The following is a 19,371-nucleotide window of genomic DNA, read 5'->3' as shown; positions in this document are numbered from 1 at the left end:
TCTCCGATTCTTTGTTCGTTTCTCCGTTTCTTTCTCCGTTTCTCGGTTTATTTCTCCGTTTCTCCGATTCTCCGTTTCTTTCTTTGATTCTCCGTTTCTTTCTTCGTTTCTCCGTTTCTTTCTTCGTCTCTCCGTTTCTTTCTTCGTTTCTCCGTTTATTTCTTCGATTCTCCGTTTCTTTCTTCATTTCTCCGTTTCTTTCTTCGTTTCTCCGTTTCTTTGTTCGCTTCTCCGTTTCTTTCTTGGTTTCTCCATTTATTTCTCCGTTTCTCCGTTTCTTTCTTCGTTTCTCCGTTTCTTTCTTCGTTTCTCCGTTTCTTTTCCCGTTTCTCGGTTTATTTCTTCGTTTCTCCATTTATTTCTCCGTTTCTTTCTTCGTTTCTCCGTTTCTTTCGACGTTTCTCCGTTTCTTTCTTCGTTTGTCCGTCCCTTTCTTCGTTTCTCCGTTTCTTTCTTCGTTTCTCCGTTTCTTTCTTCGTTTCTCCGTTTCTTTCTTCGTTTCTCCGCTTTTTTGTTCGTTTCTCCGTTTCTTTCTCCGTTTCTCGGTTTATTTCTCCGTTTCTCCGATTCTCCGTTTCTTTCTTCGATTCCCCGTTTCTTTCTTCGTTTCTCCGTTTCTTTCTTCGTCTCTCCGTTTCTTTCTTCGTTTCTCCGTTTATTTCTTCGTTTCTCCACTTATTTCTCCGTTCGTCGGTTTCTTTCTTCGCTTCTCCGTTTCTTTGTTCGTTTCTCCGTTTCTTTGTTCGTTTCTCCGTTTCTTTCTTCGTTTCTCCGCTTCTTTGTTCGTTTCTCCGTTTCTTTCTCCGTTTCTCGGTTTATTTCTCCGTTTCTCCGATTCTCCGTTTCTTTCTTCGATTCTCCGTTTCTTTCTTCATTTCTCCGTTTCTTTCTTCGTTTCTCCGTTTCTTTCTTCCTTTCTCCGTTTCTTTCTTCGTTTCTCCGTTTCTTTCTCCGTTTCTCGGTTTATTTCTCCGTTTCTCCGATTCTCCGTTTCTTTCTTCGATTCTCCGTTTCTTTCTTCGTTTCTCCGTTTCTTTCTTCGTCTCTCCGTTTCTTTCTTCGTTTCTCCGTTTCTTTCTTCGTTTCTCCGTTTCTTTCTTCGTGTCTCCGTTTCTTTCTTCGTTTCTCCGTTTCTTTCTTCGTTTCTCCGTTTCTTTCTTCGTCTCTCCGTTTCTTTCTTCGTTTCTCCGTTTCTTTCTTCGTTTCTCCGTTTCTTTCTTCGTGTCTCCGTTTCTTTCTTCGTTTCTCCGTTTCTTTCTTCGATTCTCCGTTTCTTTCTTCATTTCTCCGTTTCTTTCTTCGTATCTCCGTTTCTTTCTTCGTTTCTCCGTTTCTTTCTTCGTTTCTCCGTTTATTTTTTCGTTTCTCCTTTTATTTCTCCGTTCGTCGGTTTCTTTCTTCGCTTCTCCGTTTCTTTGTTCGTTTCTCCGTTTATTTGTTCGTTTCTCCGTTTCTTTCTTCGTTTCTCCGCTTCTTTTTTCGTTTCTCCGTTTCTTTCTCCGTTTCTCGGTTTATTTCTCCGTTTCTCCGATTCTCCGTTTCTTTCTTCGATTCTCCGTTTCTTTCTTCATTTCTCCGTTTCTTTCTTCGTTTCTCCGTTTCTTTCTTCCTTTCTCCGTTTCTTTCTTCGTTTCTCCGTTTCTTTCTCCGTTTCTCGGTTTATTTCTCCGTTTCTCCGATTCTCCGTTTCTTTCTTCGATTCTCCGTTTCTTTCTTCGTTTCTCCGTTTCTTTCTTCGTTTCTCCGTTTCTTTCTTCGTGTCTCCGTTTCTTTCTTCGTTTCTCCGTTTATTTCTTCGTCTCTCCGTTTCTTTCTTCGTTTCTCCGTTTCTTTCTTCATTTCTCCGTTTCTTTCTTCGTTTCTCCGTTTCTTTGTTCGCTTCTCCGTTTCTTTCTTGGTTTCTCCATTTATTTCTCCGTTTCTCCGTTTCTATCTTCGTTTCTCCGTTTCTTTCTTCGTTTCTCCGTTTCTTTTCCCGTTTCTCGGTTTATTTCTTCGTTTCTCCATTTATTTCTCCGTTTATATCTTCGTTTCTCCATTTATTTCTCCGTTTTTTTCTTCGTTTCTCCGTTTATTTCTTCGTTTCTCCATTTATTTCTCCATTTCTCCGTTTCTTTCTCCGCTTCTCCGTTTCTTTGTTCGCTTCTCCGTTTCTTTCTTCGTTTCTCCGTTTATTTCTTCGTTTCTCCGTTTCTCCGTTTATTTCTTCGTTTCTCCGTTTCTCCGTTTATTTCTTCGTTTCTCCATTTATTTCTCCGATTCTCCGTTTCTTTCTTCGTTTCTCCGTTTCTTTGTTCGTTTCTCCGTTTCTTTGTCCTCTTCTCCGTTTCTTTCTTCGTTTCGCCGTTTCTTCGTTCGTTTCTCCGTTTCTTTCTTCGTTTCTCCGTTTCTCTCTCCATTTCTCGGTTTATTCCTTCGTTTCTCCATTTATGTCTCCGATTCTCCGTTGCTTTCTTCGTTTCTTCGTTTCTTTCTTCGTTTCTCCGTTTCTTTCTTCGTTTCTCCGTTTCTTGGTTTATTTCTTCGTTTCTCCGTTTCTTTCTTCGTTTCTCCGTTTCTCCGTTTCTTTCTTCGTTTCTCCGTTTCTTTCTTCATTTCTCCGTTTCTTTCTTCGTTTCTCCATTTCTTTCTTCGTTTCTGCGTTTCTTTCTTCGTTTCTCCGTTTCTTTCTTGGTTTCTCCGTTTCTTTCTTCGTTTCTCCGTTTCTTTCTTCGTCTCTCCGTTTCTTTCTTCGTTTCTCCGTTCATTTCTTCGTTTCTCCACTTATTTCTCCGTTCGTCGGTTTCTTTCTTCGCATCTCCGTTTCTTTGTTCGTTTCTCCGTTTCTTTGTTCGTTTCTCCGTTTCTTTCTCCGTTTCTCGGTTTATTTCTCCGTTTCTCCGATTCTCCGTTTCTTTCTTCGTTTCTCCGTTTCTTGGTTTATTTCTTCGTTTCTCCGTTTCTTTCTTCGTTTCTCCGTTTCTCCGTTTCTTTCTTCGTTTCTCCGTTTCTTTCTTCATTTCTCCGTTTCTTTCTTCGTTTCTCCATTTCTTTCTTCGTTTCTGCGTTTCTTTCTTCGTTTCTCCGTTTCTTTCTTCGTTTCTCCGTTTCTTTCTTCGTTTCTCCGTTTCTTTTTCGTTTCTCCGATTCTTTCTTTGTTTCTCCGTTTCTTTCTTCACTTCTCCGTTTATTTCTTCGTTTCTCCGTTTCATTCTTCGTTTCTGCGTTTCATTGTTCGTTTCTCTGTTTCTTTCTTCGTTTCTCCGTTTCTTTGTTCGTTTCTTTCTTCGTTTCTCCGATTCTTCGTTTCTTTCTTCGTTTCTCCGTTTATTTTTTCGTTTCTCCGTTTCTTTCTTCGTTTCTCCGTTTCTTTCTTCGTTAATCCGTTTATTTCTTCGTTTCTCAGTTTCTTTCTTCGTTTCTCCGTTTCTTTTCCCGTTTCTCGGTTTATTTATTCGTTTCTCCATTTACTTCTCCGTTTCTTTCTTCCTTTCTCCGTTTCATTCTTCGTTTCTCCGTTTCTTTCTTCGTTTCTCCGTTTCTTTCTCTGTTTCTTGGTTTATTTCTTCGTTTCTCCGTTTCTTTCTTCGTTTCTCTTATTCTTTCTTCGTTTCTCCGTTTCTTTCTTCGTTTCTCCGTTTCTTTCTTCGTTTCTCCGTTTCTCCGTTTCTTTCTTCGCTTCTCCGTTTCTTTGTTCGTTTCTCCGTTTCTTTGTTATTTTCTCCGTTTCTTTCTTCGTTTCTCCGTTTATTTCTTCGTTTCTCCACTTATTTCTCCGTTCGTCGGTTCCTTTCTTCGCATCTCCGTTTCTTTGTTCGTTTCTCCGTTTCTTTGTTCGTTTCTCCGTTTCTTTCTTCGTTTCTCCGCTTCTTTGTTCGTTTCTCCGTTTCTTTCTCCGTTTCTCGGTTTATTTCTCCGTTTCTCCGTTTCTCCGTTTCTTTCTTCGATTCTCCGTTTCTTTCTTCACTTCTCCGTTTATTTCTTCGTTTCTCCGTTTCATTCTTCGTTTCTGCGTTTCATTGTTCGTTTCTCTGTTTCTTTCTTCGTTTCTCCGTTTCTTTGTTCGTTTCTTTGTTCGTCTCTTCGTTTCTTCGTTTCTTTCTTCGTTTCTCCGTTTATTTCTTCGTTTCTCCGTTTCTTTCTTCGTTTCTCCGTTTCTTTCTTCGTTAATCCGTTTATTTCTTCGTTTCTCAGTTTCTTTCTTCGTTTCTCCGTTTCTTTTCCCGTTTCTCGGTTTATTTATTCGTTTCTCCATTTACTTCTCCGTTTCTTTCTTCCTTTCTCCGTTTCATTCTTCGTTTCTCCGTTTCTTTCTTCGTTTCTCCGTTTCTTTCTCTGTTTCTTGGTTTATTTCTTCGTTTCTCCGTTTCTTTCTTCGTTTCTCTTATTCTTTCTTCGTTTCTCCGTTTCTTTCTTCGTTTCTCCGTTTCTCCGTTTCTTTCTTCGATTCTCCGTTTCTTTCTTCATTTCTCCGTTTCTCTCTTCGTTTCTCCGTTTCTTTCTTCGTTTCTGCGCTTCTTTCTTCGTTTCTCCGTTTCTTTCTTGGTTTCTCCGTTTCTTTCTTCGTTTCTCCGTTTCTTTCTTCGTTTCTCCGTTTCTTTCTTCGTTTCTCCGTTTCATTCATCGTTTCCCCGTATCTTTCTTCGTTTCTCCGTTTCTTTCTTCGATTCTCCGTTTCTCCGTTTCGTTCTTCGTTTCTCCGTTTCTCCATTTATTTCTCCGATTCTCCGTTTCTTTCTTCGTTTTTCCGCTTCTTTCGACGTTTCTCCGTTTCTTTCTTCGTTTCTCCGTTCCTTTGTTCGTTTCTGCGTTTCTTTCTTTGTTTCTCCGTTTCTTTCTTCATTTCTCCGTTTATTTCTTTGTTTCTCCGTTTCATTCTTCGTTTCAGCGTTTCTTTGTTCGCTTCTCCGTTTCTTTCTTCGTTTCTCCATTTATGTCTCCGATTCTCCGTTTCTTTCTTCGTTTCTCCGCTTCTTTGTTCGTTTCTCCGTTTCTTTCTCCGTTTCTCGGTTTATTTCTCCGTTTCTTCGTTTCTCCGTCTATTTCTTCGTTTCTCCGTTTCTTTGTTCGTTTCTGCGTTTCTTCCTTTGTTTCTCCGTTTCTTTCTTCATTTCTCCGTTTATTTCTTCGTTTCTCCGTTTTATTCCTCGTTTCTGCGTTCCATTGTTCGTTTCTCTGTTTCTTTCTTCGTTTCTCCGTTTATATCTTCGTTTCACCATTTATTTCTCCGTTTCCTTCTTCGTTTCTCCGTTTCATTCTTCGTTTCTCCGTTTCTTTCTCCGTTTCTCCGTTTCTCTCTCCGTTTCTCCGTTTCTTTCTTCGTTTCTCCGTTTCTTTCTTCGTTTCTCCATTTATTTCTCCGATTCTCCGTTTCTTTCTTCGTTTCTCAGTTTATTTTCTTCGTTTCTTCGTTTCTTTCATCGTTTCTCCGTTTCTTTCTTCGTTTCTCCGTTTCTTTCTTCGTTTCTCCGTTTCTCTCTCCGTTTCTCCGTTTCTTTCTTCGTTTCTCCGTTTCTTTTATCGTTTCTTCGTTTCTCCGTTTCTTTCTTCGTTTCTCCGTTTATATCTTCGTTTCTCCATTTATTTCTCCGTTTCTTTCTTCATTTCTCCGTTTCTTTCTTCGTTTCTCCGTTTCTTTCTTCGTTTCTCCGTTTCTTTCTTCGTTTCTCCGTTTCTTTCTTGGTTTCTCCGTTTCTTTCTTCGTTTCTCCGTTCCTTTCTTCGTTTCTCCGTTTCTTTTTCGTTTCTCCGTTTCTTTCTTTGTTTCTCCGTTTCTTTCTTCACTTCTCCGTTTATTTCTTCGTTTCTCCGTTTCATTCTTCGTTTCTGCGTTTCATTGTTCGTTTCTCTGTTTCTTTCTTCGTTTCTCCGTTTCTTTCTTCGTTTCTCCGTTTCTTCGTTTCTTTCTTCGTTTCTCTGTTTATTTCTTCGTTTCTCCGTTTCTTTCTTCGTTTCTCCGTTTCTTTCTTCGTTTCTCCGTTTCCTTGTTCGTTTCTTTCTTCGTTTCTCCGTTTCTTCGTTTCTTTCTTCGTTTCTCCGTTTATTTCTTCGTTTCTCCGTTTCTTTCTTCGTTTCTCCGTTTCTTTCTTCGTTAATCCGTTTATTTCTTCGTTTCTCAGTTTCTTTCTTCGTTTCTCCGTTTCTTTTCCCGTTTCTCGGTTTATTTCTCCGTTTCTTTCTTCATTTCTCCGTTTCTTTCTTCGTTTCTCCGTTTCTTTCTTCGTTTCTCCGTTTCTTTCTTCGTTTCTCCGTTTCTTTCTTGGTTTCTCCGTTTCTTTCTTCGTTTCTCCGTTTCTTTCTTCGTTTCTCCGTTTCTTTTTCGTTTCTCCGTTTCTTTCTTTGTTTCTCTGTTTCTTTCTTCATTTCTCCGTTTATTTCTTCGTTTCTCCGTTTCATTCTTCGTTTCTGCGTTTCATTGTTCGTTTCTCTGTTTCTTTCTTCGTTTCTCCGTTTATATATTCGTTTCTCCATTTATTTCTCCGTTTCTTTCTTCGTTTCTCCGTTTCATTCATCGTTTCCCCGTTTCTTTCTTCGTTTCTCCGTTTCTTTGTTCGTTTCTCCGTTTCTTCCTTTGTTTCTTCGTTTCTTTCTTCATTTCTCCGTTTATTTCTTCGTTTCTCCGTTTTATTCCTCGTTTCTGCGTTCCATTGTTCGTTTCTCTGTTTCTTTCTTCGTTTCTCCGTTTATATCTTCGTTTCACCATTTATTTCTCCGTTTCTTTCGTCGTTTCTCCGTTTCATTCTTCGTTTCTTCGTTTCTTTCTTCGTTTCTCCGTTTCTCTCTCCGTTTCTCCGTTTCTTTCTTCGTTTCTCCGTTTCTTTCTTCGTTTCCCCATTTATTTCTCCGATTCTCCGTTTCTTTCTTCGTTTCTCAGTTTTTTTTCGTCGTTTCTCCGTTTCTTTCTTCGTTTCTCCGTTTCTTTGATCGTTTCTTCGTTTCTCCGTTTCTTTCTTCGTTTCTCCGTTTCTTTGATCGTTTCTTCGTTTCTCCGTTTCTTTCTTCGTTTCTCCGTTTATATCTTCGTTTCTCCATTTATTTCTCCCTTCTTCGTTTCTCCATTTATTTCTCCGATTCTCCGTTTCTTTCTTCGTTTCTCCGTTTCTTTGTTCGTTTCTTCGTTTCTTTGTCCGCTTCTCCGTTTCTTTCTTCGTTTCGCCGCTTCTTTGTTCTTTTCTCCGTTTCTTTCTTCGTTTCTCCGTTTCTCTCTACATTTCTCGGTTTATTCCTTCGTTTCTCCATTTATGTCTCCGATTCTCCGTTGCTTTCTTCGTTTCTTCGTTTCTTTCTTCGTTTCTCCGTTTCTTTCTTCGTTTCTCCGTTTCTTTCTCCGTTTCGCAGTTTCTTTCTTCGTTTCTCCGTTTCTTTCTTCGTTTCTCCATTTTTTTCTCCGATTCTCCGTTTCTTTCTTCGTTTCTCCGTTTCTTTCTTCATTTCTCCGTTTCTTTCTTCGTTTCTCCGTTTCTTTCTTCGTTTCTCCGTTTCATTCATCGTTTCCCCGTTTCTTTCTTCGTTTCTCCGTTTCTTTGTTCGTTTCTCCGTTTCTTTCTTTGTTTCTCCGTTTCTTTCTTCATTTCTCCGTTTATGTCTCCGATTCTCCGTTGCTTTCTTCGTTTCTTCGTTTCTTTCTTCGTTTCTCCACTTATTTCTCCGTTCGTCGGTTTCTTTCTTCGCTTCTCCGTTTCTTTGTTCGTTTCTCCGTTTCTTTGTTCGTTTCTCCGTTTCTTTCTTCGTTTCTCCGCTTCTTTGTTCGTTTCTCCGTTTCTTTCTCCGTTTCTCGGTTTATTTCTCCGTTTCTCCGATTCTCCGTTTCTTTCTTCGATTCTCCGTTTCTTTCTTCATTTCTCCGTTTCTTTCTTCGTTTCTCCGTTTCTTTCTTCGTTTCTCCGTTTCTTTCTTCGTTTCTCCGTTTCTTTCTTGGTTTCTCCGTTTCTTTCTTCGTTTCTCCGTTTCTTTCTTCGTTTCTCCGTTTCTTTGTTCGTTTCTCCGTTTCTTTCTTCGTTTCTCCGTTTCTTTGTTCGTTTCTCCGTTTCTTTGTCCGCTTCTCCGTTTCTTTCTTCGTTTCGCCGTTTCTTTGTTCTTTTCTCCGTTTCTTTCTTCGTTTCTCCGTTTCTCTCTACATTTCTCGGTTTATTCCTTCGTTTCTCCATTTATGTCTCCGATTCTCCGTTGCTTTCTTCGTTTCTTCGTTTCTTTCTTCGTTTCTCCGTTTCTTTCTTCGTTTCTCCGTTTCTTTCTTCGTTTCTCCGTTTCTATCTTCGTTTCTCCGTTTATTTCTTCGTTTCTCCATTTATTTCTCCGTTTCTCGGTTTCTTTCTTCGTTTCTCGGTTTCTTTGTTCGTTTCTCCGTTTCTTTGTTCGTTTCTCCTTTTCTTTCTTCGTTTCTCCGCTTCTTTGTTCGTTTCTCCGTTTCTTTCTCCGTTTCTCGGTTTCTTTCTTCGTTTCTCGGTTTCTTTGTTCGTTTCTCCGTTTCTTTCTCCGTTTCTCCGTTTCATTCATCGTTTCCCCGTTTCTTTCTTCGTTTCTCCATTTCTTTGTTCGTTTCTCCGTTTCTTTGTTGGTTTCTCCGTTTCTTTCTTCGTTTCTCCGTTTCTTTCTTCGTTTCTCTGTTTCTTTCTTCGTTTGTCCGTTTCTTATTTCGTTTCTCCGCTTCTTTCTTCGTTTCTCCGCTTCTTCGTTCGTTTCTCCGTTTCTTTCCCCGTTTCTCGGTTTATTTCTCCGTTTCTCCGTCTCTTTCTTCGATTCTCCGTTTCTTTCTTCATTCCTCCGTTCATTTCTTCGTTTCTCCGTTTCATTCTTCGTTTCTGCGTTTCATTGTTCGTTTCTCTGTTTCTTTCTTCGTTTCTCCGTTTATATCTTCGTTTCTCCATTTATTTCTCCGTTTCTTTCTTCGTTTCTCCGTTTCATTCTTCGTTTCTCCATTTCTTTCTTCGCTTCTCCGTTTCTTTCTTCGTTTCTCCGTTTCTTTCTTCGTTTCTCCGTTTCATTCTTCGTTTCTCCATTTCATTCTTCGTTTCTGCGATTCATTGTTCGTTTCTCTGTTTCTTTCTTCGTTTCTCCGTTTCTTTGTTCGTTTCTTTGTTCGTTTCTCCGTTTCTTCGTTTCTTTCCTCGTTTCTCCGTTTATTTCTTCGTTTCTCCGTTTCTTTCTTCGTTTCTCCGTTTCTTTCTTCGTTTCTCGGTATCCTTGTTCGTTTCTTTGTTCGTTTCTCCGTTTCTTCGCTTCTTTCTTCGTTTCTCCGTTTATTTCTTCGTTTCTCCGTTTCTTTCTTCGTTTCTCCGTTTCTTTTCCCGTTTCTCGGTTTATTTCTTCGTTTCTCCGTTTCTTTGTTCGTTTCTTTGTTCGTTTCTCCGTTTCTTCGTTTCTTTCTTCGTTTCTTTGTTTACTTCTTCGTTTCTCCGTTTCTTTCTTCGTTTCTCCGTTTCTTTCTTCGTTAATCCGTTTATTTCTTCGTTTCTCCGTTTCTTTCTTCGTTTCTCCGTTTCTTGCTTCGTTTCTCCGTTTCTTTCTTCGTTTCTCCGTTTCTTTCTTCGTTTCTCCGTCTATTTCTTCGTTTCTCCATTTATTTCTCCGTTCGTCCGTTTCTTTCTTCGCTTCTCCGTTTCTTTGTTCGTTTCTCCGTTTCTTTGTTCGTTTCTCCGTTTCTTTGTTCGTTTCTCCGCTTCTTTGTTCGTTTCTCCGTTTCTTTCTCCGTTTCTCGGTTTATTTCTTCGTTTCTCCGTTTCTCCGTTTCTTTCTTCGATTCTCCGTTTCTTTCTTCATTTCTCCGTTTCTTTCTTCGTTTCTTCGTTTCTTTCTCCGTTTCTCCGTTTCTTTCTTCGCTTCTCCGTTCCTTTGTTCGTTTCTCCGTTTCTTCGTTTCTTTCTCCGTTTCTCCATTTATTTCTCCGTTTCTCCGTTTCTTTCTTCGTTTCTCCGTTTCTTTCTTCGTTTCTCCGTTTCCTTTCCCGTTTCTCGGTTTATTTCTTCGTTTCTCCATTTATTTCTCCGTTTCTTTCTTCGTTTCTCCGTTTCTCTCGACGTTTCTCCGTTTCTTTCTTCGTTTCTCCGTTTCTTTGTTCGTTTCTGCGTTTCTTTCTTTGTTTCTCCGTTTCTTTCTTCATTTCTCCGTTTATTTCTTCGTTTCTCCGTATCATTCTTCGTTTCGGCGTTTCTTTGTTCGCTTATCCGTTTCTTTCTTCGTTTCTACATTTATGTCTCCGATTCTCCGTTTCTTTCTTCGTTTCTCCGCTTCTTTGTTCGTTTCTCCGTTTCTTTCTCCGTTTCTCGGTTTATATCTTCGTTTCACCATTTATTTCTCCGTTTCTTTCTTCGTTTCTCCGTTTCATTCTTCGTTTCTCCGTTTATATCTTCGTTTCTCCATTTATTTCTCCGTTTCTTTCTTCATTTCTCCGTTTCTTTCTTCGTTTCTCCGTTTCTTTCTTCGTTTCTCCGTTTCTTTCTTCGTTTCTCCGTTTATGTCTTCGTTTCTCCATTTATTTCTCCGTTTCTCCGTTTCTTTCTCCGCTTCTCCGTTTCTTTGTTCGCTTCTCCGTTTCTTTCTTCGTTTCTCCGTTTATTTCTTCGTTTCTCCATTTATTTCTCCGATTCTCCGTTTCTTTCTTCGTTTCTCCGTTTCTTTGTTCCTTTCTCCGTTTCTTTGTCCGCTTCTCCGTTTCTTTCTTCGTTTCGCCGTTTCTTTGTTCTTTTCTCCGTTTCTTTCTTCGTTTCTCCGTTTCTCTCTACATTTCTCGGTTTATTCCTTTGTTTCTCCATTTATGTCTCCGATTCTCCGTTGCTTTCTTCGTTTCTTCGTTTCTTTCTTCGTTTCTCCGTTTCTTTCTTCGTTTCTCCGTTTCTTTCTCCGTTTCTCCGTTTCTTTCTTCGTTTCTCCGTTTCTTTCTTCGTTTCTCCATTTATTTCTCCGATTCTCCGTTTCTTTCTTCGTTTCTCCGTTTCTTTCTTCATTTCTCCGTTTCTTTCTTCGTTTCTCCGTTTCTTTCTTCGTTTCTCCGTTTCATTCATCGTTTCCCCGTTTCTTTCTTCGTTCCTCCGTTTCTTTGTTCGTTTCTCCGTTTCTTTCTTTGTTTCTCCGTTTCTTTCTTCATTTCTCCGTTTATGTCTCCGATTCTCCGTTGCTTTCTTCGTTTCTTCATTTCTTTCTTCGTTTCTCCACTTATTTCACCGTTCGTCGGTTTCTTTCTTCGCTTCTCCGTTTCTTTGTTCGTTTCTCCGTTTCTTTGTTCGTTTCTCCGTTTCTTTCTTCGTTTCTCCGCTTCTTTGTTCGTTTCTCCGTTTCTTTCTCCGTTTCTCGGTTTATTTCTCCGTTTCTCCGATTCTCCGTTTCTTTCTTCGATTCTCCGTTTCTTTCTTCATTTCTCCGTTTCTTTCTTCGTTTCTCCGTTTCTTTCTTCGTTTCTCCGTTTCTTTCTTCGTTTCTCCGTTTCTTTCTTGGTTTCTCCGTTTCTTTCTTCGTTTCTCCGTTTCTTTCTTCGTTTCTCCGTTTCTTTGTTCGTTTCTCCGTTTCTTTCTTCGTTTCTCCGTTTCTTTGTTCGTTTCTCCGTTTCTTTGTCCGCTTCTCCGTTTCTTTCTTCGTTTCGCCGTTTCTTTGTTCTTTTCTCCGTTTCTTTCTTCGTTTCTCCGTTTCTCTCTACATTTCTCGGTTTATTCCTTCGTTTCTCCATTTATGTCTCCGATTCTCCGTTGCTTTCTTCGTTTCTTCGTTTCTTTCTTCGTTTCTCCGTTTCTTTCTTCGTTTCTCCGTTTCTTTCTTCGTTTCTCCGTTTCTATCTTCGTTTCTTCGTTTATTTCTTCGTTTCTCCATTTATTTCTCCGTTTCTCGGTTTCTTTCTTCGTTTCTCGGTTTCTTTGTTCGTTTCTCCGTTTCTTTCTTCGTTTCTCCTTTTCTTTCTTCGTTTCTCCGCTTCTTTGTTCGTTTCTCCGTTTCTTTCTCCGTTTCTCGGTTTCTTTCTTCGTTTCTCGGTTTCTTTGTTCGTTTCTCCGTTTCTTTCTCCGTTTCTCCGTTTCATTCATAGTTTCCCAGTTTCTTTCTTCGTTTCTCCATTTCTTTGTTCGTTTCTCCGTTTCTTTGTTCGTTTCTCCGTTTCTTTCTTCGTTTCTCCGTTTCTTTCTTCGTTTCTCTGTTTCTTTCTTCGTTTGTCCGTTTCTTATTTCGTTTCTCCGTTTCTTTCTTCGTTTCTCCGTTTATTTCTTCGTTTCTCCATTTATTTCTCCGTTCGTCGGTTTCTTTCTTCGCTTTTCCGTTTCTTTGTTCGTTTCTCCGTTTCTTTCTTCGATTCTCCGTTTCTTTCTTCATTTCTCCGTTTCTTTCTTCGTTTCTCCGTTTCTTTCTCCGTTTCTCGGTTTCTTTCTTCGTTTCTCGGTTTCTTTGTTCGTTTCTCCGTTTCTTTCTCCGTTTCTCCGTTTCATTCATAGTTTCCCAGTTTCTTTCTTCGTTTCTCCATTTCTTTGTTCGTTTCTCCGTTTCTTTGTTCGTTTCTCCGTTTCTTTCTTCGTTTCTCCGTTTCTTTCTTCGTTTCTCTGTTTCTTTCTTCGTTTGTCCGTTTCTTATTTCGTTTCTCCGTTTCTTTCTTCGTTTCTCCGTTTATTTCTTCGTTTCTCCATTTATTTCTCCGTTCGTCGGTTTCTTTCTTCGCTTTTCCGTTTCTTTGTTCGTTTCTCCGTTTCTTTGATCGTTTCTCTGCTTCTTTCTTCGTTTCTCCGCTTCTTCGTTCGTTTCTCCGTTTCTTTCCCCGTTTCTCGGTTTATTTCTCCGTTTCTCCGTCTCTTTCTTCGATTCTCCGTTTCTTTCTTCATTCCTCCGTTCATTTCTTCGTTTCTCCGTTTCATTCTTCGTTTCTGCGTTTCATTGTTCGTTTCTCTGTTTCTTTCTTCGTTTCTCCGTTTATATCTTCGTTTCTCCATTTATTTCTCCGTTTCTTTCTTCGTTTCTCCGTTTCATTCTTCGTTTCTCCATTTCTTTCTTCGTTTCTCCGTTTCTTTGTTCGTTTCTGCGTTTCTTTCTTTGTTTCTCCGTTTCTTTCTTCATTTCACCGTTTATTTCTTCGTTTCTCCGTTTCATTCTTCGTTTCTGCGTTTCTTTCTTCGCTTCTCCGTTTCTTTCTTCGTTTCTTCGTTTCTTTCTTCGTTTCTCCGTTTCATTCTTCGTTTCTCCATTTCATTCTTCGTTTCTGCGATTCATTGTTCGTTTCTCTGTTTCTTTCTTCGTTTCTCCGTTTCTTTCTTCGTTTCTCCGTTTCTTTCTTCGTTTCTCCGTTTATTTCTTCGTTTCTCCATTATTTCTCCGTTCGTCGGTTTCTTTCTTCGCTTCTCCGTTTCTTTCTTCGTTCCTCCGTTTCTTTCTTCGTTTCTCCGTTTCATTCTTCGTTTCTCCATTTCATTCTTCGTTTCTACGATTCATTGTTCGTTTCTCTGTTTCTTTCTTCGTTTCTCCGTTTCTTTGTTCGTTTCTTTGTTCGTTTCTCCGTTTCTTCGTTTCTTTCTTCGTTTCTCCGTTTATTTCTTCGTTTCTCCGTTTCTTTCTTCGTTTCTCCGTTTCTTTCTTCGTTTCTCGGTTTCCTTGTTCGTTTCTTTGTTCGTTTCTCCGTTTCTTCGTTTCTTTCTTCGTTTCTCCGTTTATTTCTTCGTTTCTCCGTTTCTTTCTTCGTTTCTCCGTTTCTTTTCCCGTTTCTCGGTTTATTTCTTCGTTTCTCCGTTTCTTTGTTCGTTTCATTGTTCGTTTCTCCGTTTCTTCGTTTCTTTCTTCGTTTCTTCGTTTACTTCTTCGTTTCTCCGTTTCTTTCTTCGTTTCTCCGTTTCTTTCTTCGTTAATCCGTTTATTTCTTCGTTTCTCCGTTTCTTTCTTCGTTTCTCCGTTTCTTGCTTCGTTTCTCCGTTTCTTTCTTCGTTTCTCCGTTTCTTTCTTCGTTTCTCCGTCTATTTCTTCGTTTCTCCATTTATTTCTCCGTTTGTCCGTTTCTTTCTTCGCTTCTCCGTTTCTTTGTTCGTTTCTCCGTTTCTTTGTTCGTTTCCCCGTTTCTTTGTTCGTTTCTCCGCTTCTTTGTTCGTTTCTCCGTTTCTTTCTCCGTTTCACGGTTTATTTCTTCGTTTCTCCGTTTCTCCGTTTCTTTCTTCGATTCTCCGTTTCTTTCTTCATTTCTCCGTTTCTTTCTTCGTTTCTCCGTTTCTCCGTTTCTTTCTCCGTTTCTCCGTTTCTTTCTTCGCTTCTCCGTTCCTTTGTTCGTTTCTCCGTTTCTTCGATTCTTTCTCCGTTTCTCCATTTATTTCTCCGTTTCTCCGTTTCTTTCTTCGTTTCTCCGTTTCTTTCTTCGTTTCTCCGTTTCCTTTCCCGTTTCTCGGTTTATTTCTTCGTTTCTCCATTTATTTCTCCGTTTCTTTCTTCGTTTCTCCGTTTCTTTCTTCGTTTCTCCGTTTCATTCTTCGTTTCTCCATTTCATTCTTCGTTTCTGCGATTCATTGTTCGTTTCTCTGTTTCTTTCTTCGTTTCTCCGTTTCTTTCTTCGTTTCTCCGTTTCTTTCTTCGTTTCTCCGTTTATTTCTTCGTTTCTCCATTATTTCTCCGTTCGTCGGTTTCTTTCTTCGTTTCTCCGCTTCTTCGTTCGTTTCTCCGTTTCTTTCCCCGTTTCTCGGTTTATTTCTCCGTTTCTCCGTCTCTTTCTTCGATTCTCCGTTTCTTTCTTCATTCCTCCGTTCATTTCTTCGTTTCTCCGTTTCATTCTTCGTTTCTGCGATTCATTGTTCGTTTCTCTGTTTCTTTCTTCGTTTCTCCGTTTATATCTTCGTTTCTCCATTTATTTCTCCGTTTCTTTCTTCGTTTCTCCGTTTCATTCATCGTTTCCCCGCTTCTTTCTTCGTTTCTCCGTTTCTTTGTTCGTTTCTCCGTTTCTTCCTTTGTTTCTCCGTTTCTTTCTTCATTTCTCCGTTTATTTCCTCGTTTCTCCGTTTTATTCCTCGTTTCTGCGTTCCATTCTTCGTTTCTCCGTTTCTTTCTTCGTTTCTCCGTTTCTCTCTCCGTTTCCCCGTTTCTTTCTTCGTTTCTCCGTTTCTTTCTTCGTTTCTCCGCTTATTTCTTCGTTTCTCCGTTTCATTCTTAGTTTCTGCGTTTCATTGTTCGTTTCTCTGTTTCTTTCTTCGTTTCTCCGTTTATATCTTCGTTTCTCCATTTAGTTCTCCGTTTCTTTCTTCGTTTCTCCGTTTCTTTGTCCGCTTCTCCGTTTCTTTCTTCGTTTCGCCGTTTCTTTGTTGTTTTCTCCGTTTCTTTCTTCGTTTCTCCGTTTCTCTCTACATTTCTCGGTTTATTCCTTCGTTTCTCCATTTATGTCTCCGATTCTCCGTTGCTTTCTTCGTTTCTTCGTTTCTTTCTTCGTTTCTCCGTTTCTTTCTTCGTTTCTCCGTTTCTTTCTCCGTTTCCCCGTTTCTTTCTTCGTTTCTCCGTTTCTTTCTTCGTTTCTCCATTTATTTCTCCGATTCTCCGTTTCTTTCTTCGTTTCTCCGTTTCTTTCTTCATTTCTCCGTTTCTTTCTTCGTTTCTCCATTTCTTTCTTCGTTTCTCCGTTTCATTCATCGTTTCCCCGATTCTTTCTTCGTTTCTCCGTTTCTTTGTTCGTTTCTCCGTTTCTTTCTTTGTTTCTCCGTTTGTTTCATCATTTCTCCGTTTATGTCTCCGATTCTCCGTTGCTTTCTTCGTTTCTTCGTTTCTTTCTTCGTTTCTCCACTTATTTCTCCGTTCGTCGGTTTCTTTCTTCACTTCTCCGTTTCTTTGTTCGTTTCTCCGTTTCTTTCTTCGTTTCTCCGCTTCTTTGTTCGTTTCTCCGTTTCTCGGTTTATTTCTCCGTTTCTCCGATTCTCCGTTTCTTTCTTCGTTTCTCCGTTTCTTTCTTCGTCTCTCCGTTTCTTTGTTCGTTTCGCCGTTTCTTTATTTGTTTCTCCGTTTCTTTCTTCATTTCTCCGTTTATTTCTTCGTTTCTCCGTTTCATTCCTCGTTTCTGCGTTTCATTGTTCGTTTCTCTGTTTCTTTCTTCCTTTCTCCGTTTCTTTCTCCGTTTCTCGGTTTGTTTCTTCGTTTCTCCGTTTCTTTCTTCGTTTCTCTGATTCTTTCTTCGTTTCTCCGTTTCTTTCTTCGTTTCTCCGTTCCACCGTTTCTTTCTTCGATTCTTCGTTTCTTTCTCCGTTTCTCCGTTTCGTTCTTCGTTTCTCCGTTTCTTTCTTCGTTTCTCCATTTATTTCTCCGATTCTCCGTTTCTTTCTTCGTTTCTCCGCTTCTTTCTTCGTTTCTCCGCTTCTTCGTTCGTTTCTCCGTTTCTTTCCCCGTTTCTCGGTTTATTTCTCCGCTTCTCCGTCTCTTTCTTCGATTCTCCGTTTCTTTCTTCATTCCTCCGTTCATTTCTTCGTTTCTCCGTTTCATTCTTCGTTTCTGCGTTTCATTGTTCGTTTCTCTGTTTCTTTCTTCGTTTCTCCGTTTATATCTTCGTTTCTCCATTTATTTCTCCGTTTCTTTCTTCGTTTCTCCGTTTCATTCTTCGTTTCCCCGTTTCTTTCTTCGTTTCTCCGTTTCTTTGTTCGTTTCTGCGTTTCTTACGTTGTTTCTCCGTTTCTTTCTTCATTTCCCCGTTTATTTCTTCGTTTCTCCGTTTCATTCTTCGTTTCTGCGTTTCTTTCTTCGCTTCTCCGATTCTTTCTTCGTTTCTTCGTTTCTTTCATCGTTTCTCCGTTTATTTCTTCGTTTCTCCGTTTCCGTCTGCGTTTCTCCGCTTCTTTCTTGGTTTCTCCGTTTCTTTCTTCGTTTCTCCGCTTATTTCTTCGTTTCTCCGTTTCATTCTTAGTTTCTCTGTTTCATTGTTCGTTTCTCTGTTTCTTTCTTCGTTTCTCCGTTTATATCTTCGTTTCTCCATTTAGTTCTCCGTTTCTTTCTTCGTTTCTCCGCTTCTTTGTTCGTTTCTCCGTTTCTTTCTCCGTTTCTCGGTTTATTTCTCCGTTTCTCCGATTCTCCGTTTCTTTCTTCGATTCTCCGTTTCTTTCTTCATTTCTCCGTTTCTTTCTTCGTTTCTCCGTTTCTTTCTTCGTTTCTCCGTTTCTTTCTTCGCTTCTCCGTTTCTTTCTTCGTTTCTTCGTTTCTTTCTTCGTTTCTCCTTTGATTTCTTCGTTTCTCCGTTTCTTTCTTCGTTTCTCCGTTTCTTTCTTCGTTTCTCCGTTTATTTCTTCGTTTCTCCATTTATTTCTCCGTTTCTCCGTTTCTTTCTTCGCTTCTCCGTTTCTTTGTTCGTTTCTCCGTTTCTTCGTTTCTTTCTTCGTTTCTCCGTTTATTTCTTCGTTTCTCCGTTTCTTTCTTCGTTTCTCCGCTTCTTTCTTGGTTAATCCGTTTATTTCTTCGTTTCTCAGTTTCTTTCTTCGTTTCTCCGTTTCTTTCTTCGTTTCTCCGTTTATTTCTACGTTTCTCCATTTATTTCTCCGTTTCTTTCTTCGTTTCTCCGTTTCTTTCTTCGTTTTTCCGTTTCTATCTTCGTTTCTCCGTTTATTTCTTCGTTTCTCCATTTATTTCTCCGTTTCTCGGTTTCTTTCTTCGTTTCTCGGTTTCTTTGTTCGTTTCTCCGTTTCTTTCTTCGTTTCTCCTTTTCTTTCTTCGTTTCTCCGTTTCTTTGTTCGTTTCTCCGTTTCTTTCTTCGTTTCTCCTATTCTTTCTTCGTTTCTCCGTTTATTTCTTCGTTTCTCCATTTATTTCTCCGTTTCTCCGTTTATTTCTCCGCTTCTCCGTTTCTTTGTTCGCTTCTCCGTTTCTTTCTTCGTTTCTCCGTTTATTTCTTCGTTTCTCCGTTTCTCCGTTTATTTCTTCGTTTCTCCATTTATTTCTCCGATTCTCCGTTTCTTTCTTCGTTTCTCCGTTTATTTCTTCGTTTCTCCACTTATTTCTCCGTTTCTCCGTTTCTTTCTTCGTTTCTCCGTTTCTTTGTTCGTTTCTCCGTTTCTTTGTTCGTTTCTCCGTTTCTTTCTTCGTTTCTCCGTTTCTTTCTTCGCTTCCCCGTTTCTTTGTTCGTTTCTCCGTTTATTTCTTCGTTTCTCCATTTATTTCTCCGTTTCTGCGTTTCTTTCTTCGTTACTCCGGTTCTTTCTTCGTTTCTCCGTTTCTTTCTTTGTTTCTCCGTTTCTTTCTTAATTTCTCCGTTTATTTCTTCGTTTCTCCGTTTCATTCTTCGTTCCTGCGTTTCATTGTTCGTTTCTCTGTTTCTTTATTCGATTCTCCGTTTATATCTTCGTTTCTCCATTTATTTCTCCGTTTCTTTCTTCGTTTCTCCGTTTCATACTTCGTTTCTCCGTTTCTTTCTTCGTTTCTCCGTTTCATACTTCGTTTCTCCGTTTCTTTGTTTCTTTGTTCGCTTCTCCGTTTCTTTCTTCGTTTCTTCGTTTCTCCGTTTCTTTCTTCGTTTCTTCGTTTCTCCGTTTCTTTCTTCGTTTCTCCGTTTATTTCTCCGTTTCTCCGTTTCTTTCTTCGTTTCTCCGTTTCTTTCTACGTTTCTCCGTTTATTTCTTCGTTTCTCCATTTATTTCTTCGTTTCTCCGTTTCTTTCTTCGTTTCTCCGCTTCTTTGTTCGTTTCTCCGTTTCTTTCTCCATTTCGCGGTTTATTTCTCCGTTTCTCCGATTCTCCGTTTCTTTCTTCGATTCTCCGTTTCTTTCTTCATTTCTCCGTTTCTTTCTTCGTTTCTCCGTTTCTTTCTTCGTTTCTCCGTTTCTTTCTCCGCTTCTCCGTTTCATTGTTCGCTTCTCCGTTTCTTTCTTCGTTTCTCCGTTTATTTCTTCGTTTCTCCGTTTCTCCGTTTATTTCTTCGTTTCTCCATTTATTTCTCCGTTTCTCCGTTTCTTTCTTCGTTTCTCCGTTTCTTTCTTCGCTTCTCCGTTTCTTTGTTCGTTTCTCCGTTTCTTTCTTCGTTTCTCCGTTTCTTTGTTCGTTTCTCCGTTTCTTTGTTCGTTTCTCCGTTTCTTTCTTCGTTTCTCCGTTTCTTTCTTCGCTTCCCCGTTTCTTTGTTCGTTTCTCCGTTTATTTCTTCGTTTCTCCATTTATTTCTCCGTTTCTGCGTTTCTTTCTTCGTTACACCGGTTCTTTCTTCGTTTCTCCGTTTCTTTCTTTGTTTCTCCGTTTCTTTCTTAATTTCTCCGTTTATTTCTTCGTTTCTCCGTTTCATTCTTCGTTCCTGCGTTTCATTGTTCGTTTCTCTGTTTCTTTATTCGATTCTCCGTTTATATCTTCGTTTCTCCATTTATTTCTCCGTTTCTTTCTTCGTTTCTCCGTTTCTTTCTTCGTTTCTCCGTTTCTTTCTTCGTTTCTCCGTTTATTTCTTCGTTTCTCCATTTATTTCTCCGTTTATTTCTTCGTTTCTCCGTTTCATTCTTCGTTCCTGCGTTTCA

The sequence above is a fragment of the Ptiloglossa arizonensis genome, unplaced genomic scaffold (genome assembly GCF_051014685.1).
Source record: "Ptiloglossa arizonensis isolate GNS036 unplaced genomic scaffold, iyPtiAriz1_principal scaffold0020, whole genome shotgun sequence".
NCBI lineage: Eukaryota > Metazoa > Arthropoda > Insecta > Hymenoptera > Colletidae > Ptiloglossa > Ptiloglossa arizonensis.
The sequence above is the reverse complement of the archived record's forward strand: the minus strand, read 5'-3'. Positions refer to the sequence as shown.